We start from the raw sequence: 10,479 nt of genomic DNA, 5'->3' as shown, positions 1-10,479 counted from the left end.
GGGTGGATCATGGCCTCAGTGGGGATACCAAAAAGATGTCAGAAAGCAAGCCCTGTACTGGTTTAACCTCAGAGATTCGAGAGAACCTCCAAGCCGTTTGTCTGCAGACAAAATAATTCTGTATGAAATGCTCCCAACAAGCAGCCCTGGGCCAGGAGAAATGAGCTGGAGAAACACCCATTCCCTTTTTCCACAGGGATATGGTGGGTACGCCAGGCTGAACACTAAAGGTTAATTGCTCTGAGTAATATGGTAGCATTTAATCCTGGTGCCAGATGAACTGAGACAATATTGACCATGATTCAGCCAACATCAGAATGCAAACACAAGTGAAAACCCAAGTCCTTAGGCAGAGAGAGTCCAAGCAGGAATCTGAATATCCAGATAAAGCGCAACCAAGGCCGGGCAATCCCCTCAGAACTTAAAATTTGGGGCCCATATGCCAGCGCTTTACTAAAAGCAGTGCTGTGTGTGCTGGGCCTTTGCACATGTAGCTCTCTGTGCTAGAAGCAACTTTCTCCACCTCTCTCCAGACCCCTGATTTTCACCTGACCAATGCCATGTTTTTGTTCAACTCTCATGTGTAAGATGCTTCCTTCAGGAAGTCTTTCTCCCCGCCCCCGAGGCAGAGCTAGGGTGTCTCCTCCTCAGTCTTGTATTCCCCCTTTGTTGACTGCTGTTTGAACACTTTTTTTTTTTTCAGTTTATACACATGCATTTCTCCCTATTAGTCTGTGGCCCAGACACATCTATACTTTTTGTGTCTTTGTATCCTCTTGTAATCCTAGCACTTACCACAAGGCCTGGCATGTGATACGTGCTTAATAAATGTTGAAAGGAAAGAAGAATGGATGGATGCATGGATGAATGGCTAGCTGGCTGAATGGATGGATGATGGCTGGATGGAAGGGTGGATAACTGGGAAAATGGATGGTTGGGTATTTGGATGGATGGGTGAGTAGGTAAGTGAATGGATAGTCAAGGGGATGACTGGATGGATGGATGAGTAGATGGACAGATACCTCTAGGAAGCAGCTGATGAAGGAACGACAAAAGCTTCCATCTTCTGGAATTCAAAGAAATCAAGGCTTCTCCAACTGTAATTGACCCACAGAAGTCTGTAACTCCATTCCTGTGGAAGAAGCCACAGGCCCCACTCCCCCTTTCTCAGAATGTAAGCTGTCTTATTTTTAGACACTTGTTCTCCTTCAAGATAGTCTATTTGCTAGTTGTAAGCAGATTTCACCTGGATAAAGATATAGTTCAATACAGGTCGCATCTATGATTGGTCCTGAGAGCTGAAACCACAGCCGCTCTTGTTCCTAAGGAAAAAATGGGCACTTCTAGGGGTTTTCTATTCCAGCCCTCTGGCAGGGGAAAGCCCCTGGAACACTACTGATTTCTTAACTTGTGAGGGCTATGGGATTTGAGGGGGCAAAACTGTAGTGAAGTTGATGGTTGATCTGAAGGGCAAGCAATCCCAGCTATTACCAGTAGTATGAGACCTGGGTTTGAATTTCAACTCACTTCTAGTTGTGAGAAAACCTGGCTAAATTTAACTTCTCTAAGCCTCCTTTTCCTCATCTGTAAAACAGGCAGTAGGAATAATTGAGAAACAGTATGAAAGAATATCTCAAAAGGTTTTGTCAGGATTTGAAAAAAACAGCACAGTGTAGCGATTGTTCAGTCAATAATTGGTTGACATAGTAGCTGGTAGGTAGAAGTAACCCAAATGGTAATACAAATATTTTCAATTCAATCAATAAATGATTAATAGTACACTAGGATTTCACAAATTATGGAATACTTACCAGTGGTGATAGAGAAAAATATTTACATTGTAAATAAAACGAGATTTAAATAGCATTAACTCACTAAGTAAGCAAGTGGCAAAGTTATTCCCTGTGAAACTTGCTTTCAGTTACGAATTACTGCTTTTAATTTGTCAAGGAGGAAATCTTAGTTTGATGCTGGAATTTCTTTAACATCTTTTAACAGAAGGAGCAAGACTCAGGTGTGGATCTTAGGCAGGTAACAGAGTCTAGCTAGCATGTATGACCCTTCTTTATATTTGTTGCAAGTTTATTTTTTTAATGTTACTTTTTAATTGTGGGAAGTACTGTTGGTTTTCCTTTTATGGTAATCATGTCCAAGTTAAAAAAAATACATTAAATAAAATTGTGAGTCAATTTAAAAGAAATATATAAGTAATAGTTTAGGTGGCATAGGAGGTATGGCAAAAACCAAAAGTGAGTAACTAAAGTTTGGAAAACCCTGCAGGAGGAGGGAGAAAATACAAATATGGCCATATGGATAATGTTTAAATCCACCTATGAAAAACTTGCCATCTTTTTTCCTAACCGTCTGTTTTAATCTGTCAGAGCAGTGTACATTATAGCTCCTAAGAGATGGCTCTTCTCATTTTCTCAGCTCTAGCTCTTTAGAGAGGCTAAGATAACCCAGATGCCTAAACACTGCACGTGGTGAGTTGAGAAATCTCCTTCTCTCAAGGGAAGGAAAAACACTCACAAAGCTCAGCTTAAAGCTTCTACCTAAATGCAAGAGGAAGATGGATGGACACCATTTGACAGCCTTGTTGGGATTCACAAACTCAGGTGTCTACAGTTCAGAGAGACCCAGGGCATGTGATACACATGTTGGAATAAACTCTCCATCTAAAAAGAGCTTGAAGCCTGGGCATTTTTCCAGAGGTTTTTAAAAAAAAAAAAAAAGTTATGTTTTAGATGAAAAAATCATACCTGCTGCTTTAAACACACATGCTTTGCATATTAAGTATATGCAACTATATTTATATACATATAATATATAACATATTATACATTACATTAAATGCATTGCATTAAAATGTAGTATATCAAATTACATTAAATATGTGTCATATATGAAATATATGTCATTTCACTTTCACAAGGATACTTACAAATGGAGACAGTGGGGTCTCCTACTCTTCTTTTTGGTACTCTTGATAGAAACTTGCGCATAAGAAACAGTTCATGGTTCTTTTAAATTTATCCTAAGAAAAAATGGCAGCATGAGGGTGAGGATAAATGGCAAATGATGCTGGGACTCAGGGCTAGAGAAAGCGAGAGGGAGATGGAGGTCAGGGGAGGGGGAGTGGAGGGGACCAGGGTGAATTGAAACTTGAGCAAGGAACATGGCTCTGTAAGAGAGATTAAGAGTGTTTAAGAGTCCGCCTGCCAAGGTGGGGGACACGGGTTCGAGGCCTGGTCCGGGAAGATCCCACACGCCGCAGAGCAACTAAACCCGTGAGTCACAACTACTGAGCCTGCGCTCTAGAGCCCGCGAGCCACAACTACTGAGACCATGTGCCACAACTACTGAAGCCCTTGCGCCTAGAACCCATGCTCCACAATAAGAGAAGCCACTGCAACGAGAAGCCCGTGCACCGCAACGAAGAGAAGCCCTTGCTCACCGCAACTAGAGAAAGCCCACGCGCAGCACTGAAGACCCAACGCAGCCAAAAATAAAATAATAAATTTATTTTAAAATAAATAAATAAATTTATTTTAAAATAAATTAAAAAAAGGTACAGCCAATGTCCAATCCCTGTCAACAGTGATGAGAGACTACTTCCTAGACCTTTCCAAGTTAGAACTGTGAATTTTCATATGCAGTTCCCTGATTATTAAATTAATTCCTGCTTTTAAAAAACACTCTTCCCTTTACCCGTTCCTCTGTTGATGGACACTTAGGTTGCTTCTATGTCCTGGCTATTGTAAATAGTGCTGCAATGAACATTGGGGTGCATGTATCTTTTCGAATTATGGTTTTCTCCGGATATATGCCCAGGAGTGGGATTGCTGGATCACATGGATAAAGAAGACGTGGTGCATATCTACAATAGAATATTACTCAGCCATAAAAGAAATGAAATAATGCTATTTGCAGCAACATGGATGGACTGAGAGATTGTCATACTGAGTGAAGTAAGCCAGGCAGAGAAAGACAAATATATGATATCGCTTATATGTGGAATCTAAAAAAACCAAAAGGTACAAATGAACTTATCTACAAAACAGAAACAGAGTTACAGATGTAGAAAACAAACCTACAGTTACCAGGGGGTAAGGGGGAAGGAATAAATTGGGAGATTGGGATTGACATATACACGCTACTATATATAAAATAGATAACTAATAAGGACCTACTGTATAGCACAGGGAACTCTACGCAATACTCTGTAATGGCCTACATGGGAAAAGAATCTAAAAAGAGTGGATATATGTGTAACTGATTCACTTTGCTGTACATCTGAAACTAACACAACGTTGTAAATCAACTATACTCCAATAAAAATTAAAAACAAAAAAAACAACACTCTTCCCTCTGACAACATCAGGGAAGATTAATCACTAAGATCATGGCCCTCATGCCACTTATTTCCACCTCTGCCTTGGTTGAGTAATGAAAGCTGATCAGGAAGGAGGCCGAGTCCTGGAAGATAAACGGAACTGGGTGTCAAGAGTCAATTGTTTTGGCAGTTGACAAAGAATAAAGACAAATGTCCAATAAACATGTGACAACATTTTCACCCTCATGTTCAGTAAGGCAGGAAAAATTACGAGATGGAATACTGATGAGAGATCATCTTTTTTCACTAAGGAAACACAAAATAATTTTTTTAACTGCGAATGCCCAATTTTCACCTGGATACAAAGAATCCTTCCCTCTCACACACTGATTCATTCATTCATTCATCTGTGGAAAAACAGAATATAATCATGAGTGTTGGCGACCCAGTCCCTGGCCTCACGGAAGGCCATTTAGTGGAGAGGAATTTGGCCATGTGTATCAAATGCCTTTAAAACATGACTATCCTTTGATCCCACACTTCAACATCTGGGAAATGCTTCTACGAGAAAAATCTAGGAAATGACTTCAATAATACTGCTGCAAGGATGTCCATCTCTGTCATGTGTATAATAGTGGAATATGTCAAACACTTAAATGTACAACATGGCCAGTAGTTAATTCATCTGGGGCATGGCTCCTCAAAGAAACTCCAAACCCTATTTTAAATGACATATTTGGCAGGATATACAGTGATTTTAAAAAAAAGATATCTTAGCTTCAAAACAGTATTTCAGAATCCATAATGTTTGGGATATTGACATGGAAGTAGAGAAATACCGAAAGAGAGTATTTCTCAGTGATAGGGTTATGGATTATTATTCCTTTTATATGTTTGCTCCCTGCATATTTTATAATGAGCATCTATTCCTTCTGTAATGAGAAAAAAAGGAGAAGTTTTTGAAGTTTTGTTCTCTAGACCCTTTTAAAGTGTTAAAAAACTATTGAGGACCCCAGAGTGCTTTTATTTATGTGGATTAGAGCTACAGAAATTTGCCATCTTAGAAATTAAAGCTAAGAATTTTAAAAATATTTATAAATTCATTTTTGAAAAAATAATAAACCCTTTCCATGTTAACAAAAATAACACTTTATGAAAAATAACTCTTTTTCCAAAAAAAAAAAAAAAAAAAAAAAAAGGCTTCCCTGGTGGCGCAGTGCTTGAGAGTCCACCTGCCGATGCAGGGGACACGGGTTCATGCCCCGGTCCGGGAAGATCCCACATGCCGTGGAACGGCTGGGCCCGTGAACCATGGCCGCTGAGCCTGCGCGCCCGGAGCCTGTGCTCCACAACAGGAGAGGCCACAACAGTGAGAGGCCCACGTACTGCAAAAAAAAACACAAAACTCTTTTTCCAAAAGCTTACAACAAAACTATTTGGTTTGTTCCAAAACTGAAAACAAAAGGCAAAAATAATGGTACAGTTTTTCATTTTTGCCAGTCTTTTTAATTTCTGCCTTCCGAGAAGACAGCTGGATTCTCATATCTGCTCTACCTCAAGGTGTTTCCATATGTTGCTTTGGTTAAAGTATAGGAAGAAAATCCAGCCCCACACAGTTCTGTAGTTGGACAAGGAAGAAGTATTTTAACAGCCTCTTCAAATAATTGTGGGTAGTGTGCTATGATGCCATGCCAAAACTTGACAAGGGACAGTTTCTTAAGGTTAGTTGTAGTGTGAAATTTGAAACTATATAATGAACTTTTTATTGCCTCTATTGCTGTGAGAGGATGAGCGAGAGAAAGGCATATAGCATCTTAGTGATATTATGAAGACCGTGTAACCTTTTGGACCACCTGAAAGGCTCAGAGACATCCACAGATTCCTGGACCACACTTTGAGTATCACCATCATAAATTATCCACAAGAAAGTGTGTAGCTCCTACCACATGTGAAATAGATAGCTAGTGGGAAGCAGCCGCATAGCACAGGGAGATCAGCTCGGTGCTTTGTGTCCACCTAGAAGGGTGGGAGGGAGATGCAAGAGGGAGGAGATATGGGGGTATATGTATACGTACAGCTGATTCAGTTTGTTATAAAGCAGAAACTAACACACCATAGTAAAGCAATTATACTCCAATAAAGATGTTTTAAATTAATTAATTAATTAATTTTTTAAAAAAGTATGTAGCTCTAGGGTGTCATCCTAGGAGAGTTGGAGTGATAGCTCCATTTTTTTGTTTGTTTGCATTTGTTTGAATAACCTTTTGAATTATTTTTTTCACTTTTTCCCATGTGCATTTCAATTAAAAAAATCAACTTTCCTAAGGTCATTCTCATAGATTGGTTCCATGGGATGCAGACTCTGAGATGGAGATTTGCCTGTCAGGAGTTTATTGGGGTGTGCTCTTGTGAACCACTCCTGGGGGTGGGGGGGCGGGGTAAAGGGGGCGGGGCGGGGCAGAGGGAGAAGGGAAACACTGTCAATCCGACAGGGAGCTCTGGAGCTGAGCCCACCTTTCAGGGCTGTCCCCACTGAAGCAAGGTGACCCGGTCTTTATATGTATACCAACCAGTCATCGGATGCTGACTGCCCAGGGAAGGGCTGATCTGGGGCAGAGCAAGTTCCAGAGAGAGAAAGAGCCATCGACAGCCGGCCCTTCCAGAAGCTGGGACCGAGCACCCAGTCCTGGAAGGGGGGGGGTCTGGGCAGGCCTTGCAGGATTCCCTGCAGCCACATGGCTAGTTCAGTGCCAGAGCTGAGATGAAACCCTGTCCTTCCATTTGACTCTGGAGCCTCTGTAAAGAGACCCTCTGAACACTTTCCTCATGTAATGAAGGCTCTATCCATCCATCCATTGCGGATGACGACCAAAGCAGAAAATCCTAAGTTAATGGCGTAAGAAGAAAGGGTGGGATCTGCACAGCACCCTGTCCTGCACGAGTACAGTTGGCCCTGGGCTCTCCGCTCCTCTCGCGGTGAGAATCTGATCCACTTGTCGTTTGCAAACGTGATAAGCAGGTCCACGTGCGATTTGCTCTGGGCCCTCGCGGGATGGATTCTGGGAAAATGGAGGACTTTTCCCGAAGATTCACACACTTTCCCCGAAGATTCACACACTTTCCCCATGGTGATGGGAATAAGCTCACTGACCAGGAAGGGGAAAGGAAACCATAGAAATTATGCCTTGAAAGTGTCACCTGAGTCTGAAGTGCTACTATTAAGAAAGTGAAATAATCGGCGTAGGAATATCCACGCCCATCTATAAGATCGGAGATGGGGGTACCCAGCTACAGGGGCTACAGATGCCTCTTACACCCACACGGCCATAATGAATACAGTAACGGCCTGTGTCTCTCTGACACAGTAAACTTTTCTCTATTCTGGAAGTCCCCACAGAAGGAAATCTCTAGTTGGCATCTGTGTTGTTGCTCATGTTTGCTCTAATACAGAGGGAGACCTCAGGTGGTTTTCTGACACTCCTGCCCAGGAAACCCCGTCCACCTTTCTGAAAGCAGGAAAAGAAAACAAAACAAAGCCTTCCTGCCCTCCGATCTATGTTCTCTGCCTCTTATTTCATTCAGTGTGAGCAGGAAAACCCCACGAGAAATCACACAGGGAGGGAAAATTATTAGCATCTCATAATACCATATTTCCAACTCTATTTGCAGAAGTATTTACAGATGCTTCTAATTTAAAACAGCTTTCTGACTGAAGTCTCTGAAGCACAGTACATTGACAACAGTACGATATTTAGACAGTTTTATCCTATGTTCGTGGTAATGAAGTCTTGGAGCAAGCTAGGAAGATGGGAGTCCTGTCCCCTTGCCATCCTCAAGAACAGGGGTTAGCAGGGAAGCCATTAATTCTAACGATTAGAAGAAAGAAACAAATGACTAAAATTGTGGGAATCTAACATGGTGTTTGATTTCCATGCCAGTCCGTGTAGATTTGTGCACCTTCTCGGCAGCCTCTCCGTAGCTGTGCGGGTCCTCCTACAGCCTATATGTTCCTGTAGACTCTCAATAAGCGTGTGGGTGCGGAGACCACTGCAAAGCTGGTGTTGGAGGCTGGTCTGCAAAATCAGATGGGTTAGACTGTGTGAGCTCCCTTACCCCATCCATGCTCAAAATCTAGTTCCCAAATCTAGACTAGGATCCATGAGGTCAAGATCTGCCTTCTCATCAGTGCTGTCACATAGAAGCTAATGTCGTCCCTTTCTTTCCAAACCCAGAACCATGCTTTGTGCCAGGCAGTGTGTGAAGTATTTTCTCATTCGAAATAATCAAATTATCTCATTTGATTCCCACAAGTCAGTGACTCGGGTGCTGCCAATACCCCCATTTAACAGACGATAAAACTGAAGCACAGAAAGGGCAATCTACCTTCTCAAGGTCACACAGCTAATCAGCTACCAAAGCCAGGATTCTTTTTTAGACTGCATGGCTCCAGAGCCTGGGATTCTAATCAAGGCTGGGCCCTGGATTTAGCCTCTAACTGACTCCAGTGTCAGTCTATAGTTTAATTTGGAGCAAGACATTTGTCTTCTCAGAACCTCTGTTTCCTCCTTACCCAAGTAAGATACCTCTTATGTCGTATGATTTTACTAAGGAGCACATCAGGTAATGTACAAGACAGTGATCTGAAGAATGCCAAGTGAAGAGTGGACACATGTATTAGATTTAGTGTCTCAGCCAAAGCAGGGTGGGCATGCATGACCACACTGTGATGTCTGGGTCATTCCCCCCTCTGGGTCAGTGATCAAAAACATGGCTGAAATCAGCTCAGAATGAGTGAGAGGCCTGCAGGTAGAAAGGAGGAGTGTCTGCAGTGCTGGCCGGGGGAGGCCTGGAAAAGTTGCCAGGGAGACTTCAGATTTCCAATGAATCTTCAGCAGAGGGACCAGCTCCAGTCCAGATTCCAGGAAAGCAGTTTGAAAACAGGAGCTGACAACTTCATGGGTTTGTAATATTTGAAGAGGGGTGGAGATGGTAAAGATTAAGAGGAGAACCAGGTCATGAGATGTGATGATGAACACCACCTAAAATATGCATGGCCAGGAGCAACTCCTGCCATGTGGACGGTCAGAAGTGAATTCTTCCACCAAGAAGTTTGTCGACTCACTGCTACCTCCAGCCAGTGCCCTGAGCTTGGTTTAACACTCTGTGGTCACCATCTTGAAATTATTAACAATTTTATCTTTGAACTCGTGTTGTGGAGGCAAAATTGGATGGGACAACCTATTAGAAGGGTCAGACCAGAACACTGACCAGACGCTGGTGAGCAGACTTCCCTTCCCTGGTGGCACAGTGGTTAAGAATCCACCTGCCAATGCAGGGGACACGGGTTCGAGCCCTGGTCTGGGAAGATCCCACATGCCACGGAGAAACTAGGCCCGTGTGCCACAGCTACTGAGCCTGCTCTCTGGAGCCTGAGAGCCACAAATACTGAGCCCACGCGCCACAACTTCTGAAGCCCGCGCACCTAGAGCCCGTGCTCCGCAACAAGAGAAGCCATCGCAGTGAGAAACCTGCGCTCAGCAACGAAGAGTAACCCCAGCTCGTCGCAACTAGAGAAAGCCCGCGTGCAGCAACGAAGACCCAACGCAGCCAAAATAAATAAATAAATAAAAATGCTGATGAGGAGCAACAGGAACTCTGATAGATCGCTCGTGGGAATGCAGAATGTTATGACCAGTTCGGAAGACAGTTTGGCAGTTTCTTATGAAACTAAACGTACTCATACCATGTGATCCAACAATCAGTCTCCTTGGCATTTAGCCAAAGGAATTGAAAAGTTGTGTTCACACAAATATCTGCACATAGATGTTTATAGCAGCTTTCTCCATAACTGCCAAAACTTGGAAGTCACCAAGATGTCCTTCAGAAGGTGAATGGATAAATAAGCTTGTATATCCAGACAATGGAATATTATCCAGCGCTAAAAAGAAATGAGCTAGCAAGCCATGAAAAGACATGGAAGAAACTTAAATACATATTTCTAAGTGAAAGAAGCCCATCTGAAAAGGCTATAGACTGTATGGTCCCAACTATATGGCATCCTGGAAAAAGGAAAACTATGGAGACATTAAAAAGATGAATGGTTTCCAGGGTTAGGGGGAAGGAAGGATGAATACACAGATCACAGA

This window comes from Hyperoodon ampullatus (assembly GCF_949752795.1).
Source record: "Hyperoodon ampullatus genome assembly, chromosome: 14".
Lineage (NCBI taxonomy): Eukaryota > Metazoa > Chordata > Mammalia > Artiodactyla > Ziphiidae > Hyperoodon > Hyperoodon ampullatus.
Note: the sequence above shows the minus strand (reverse complement) of the source record.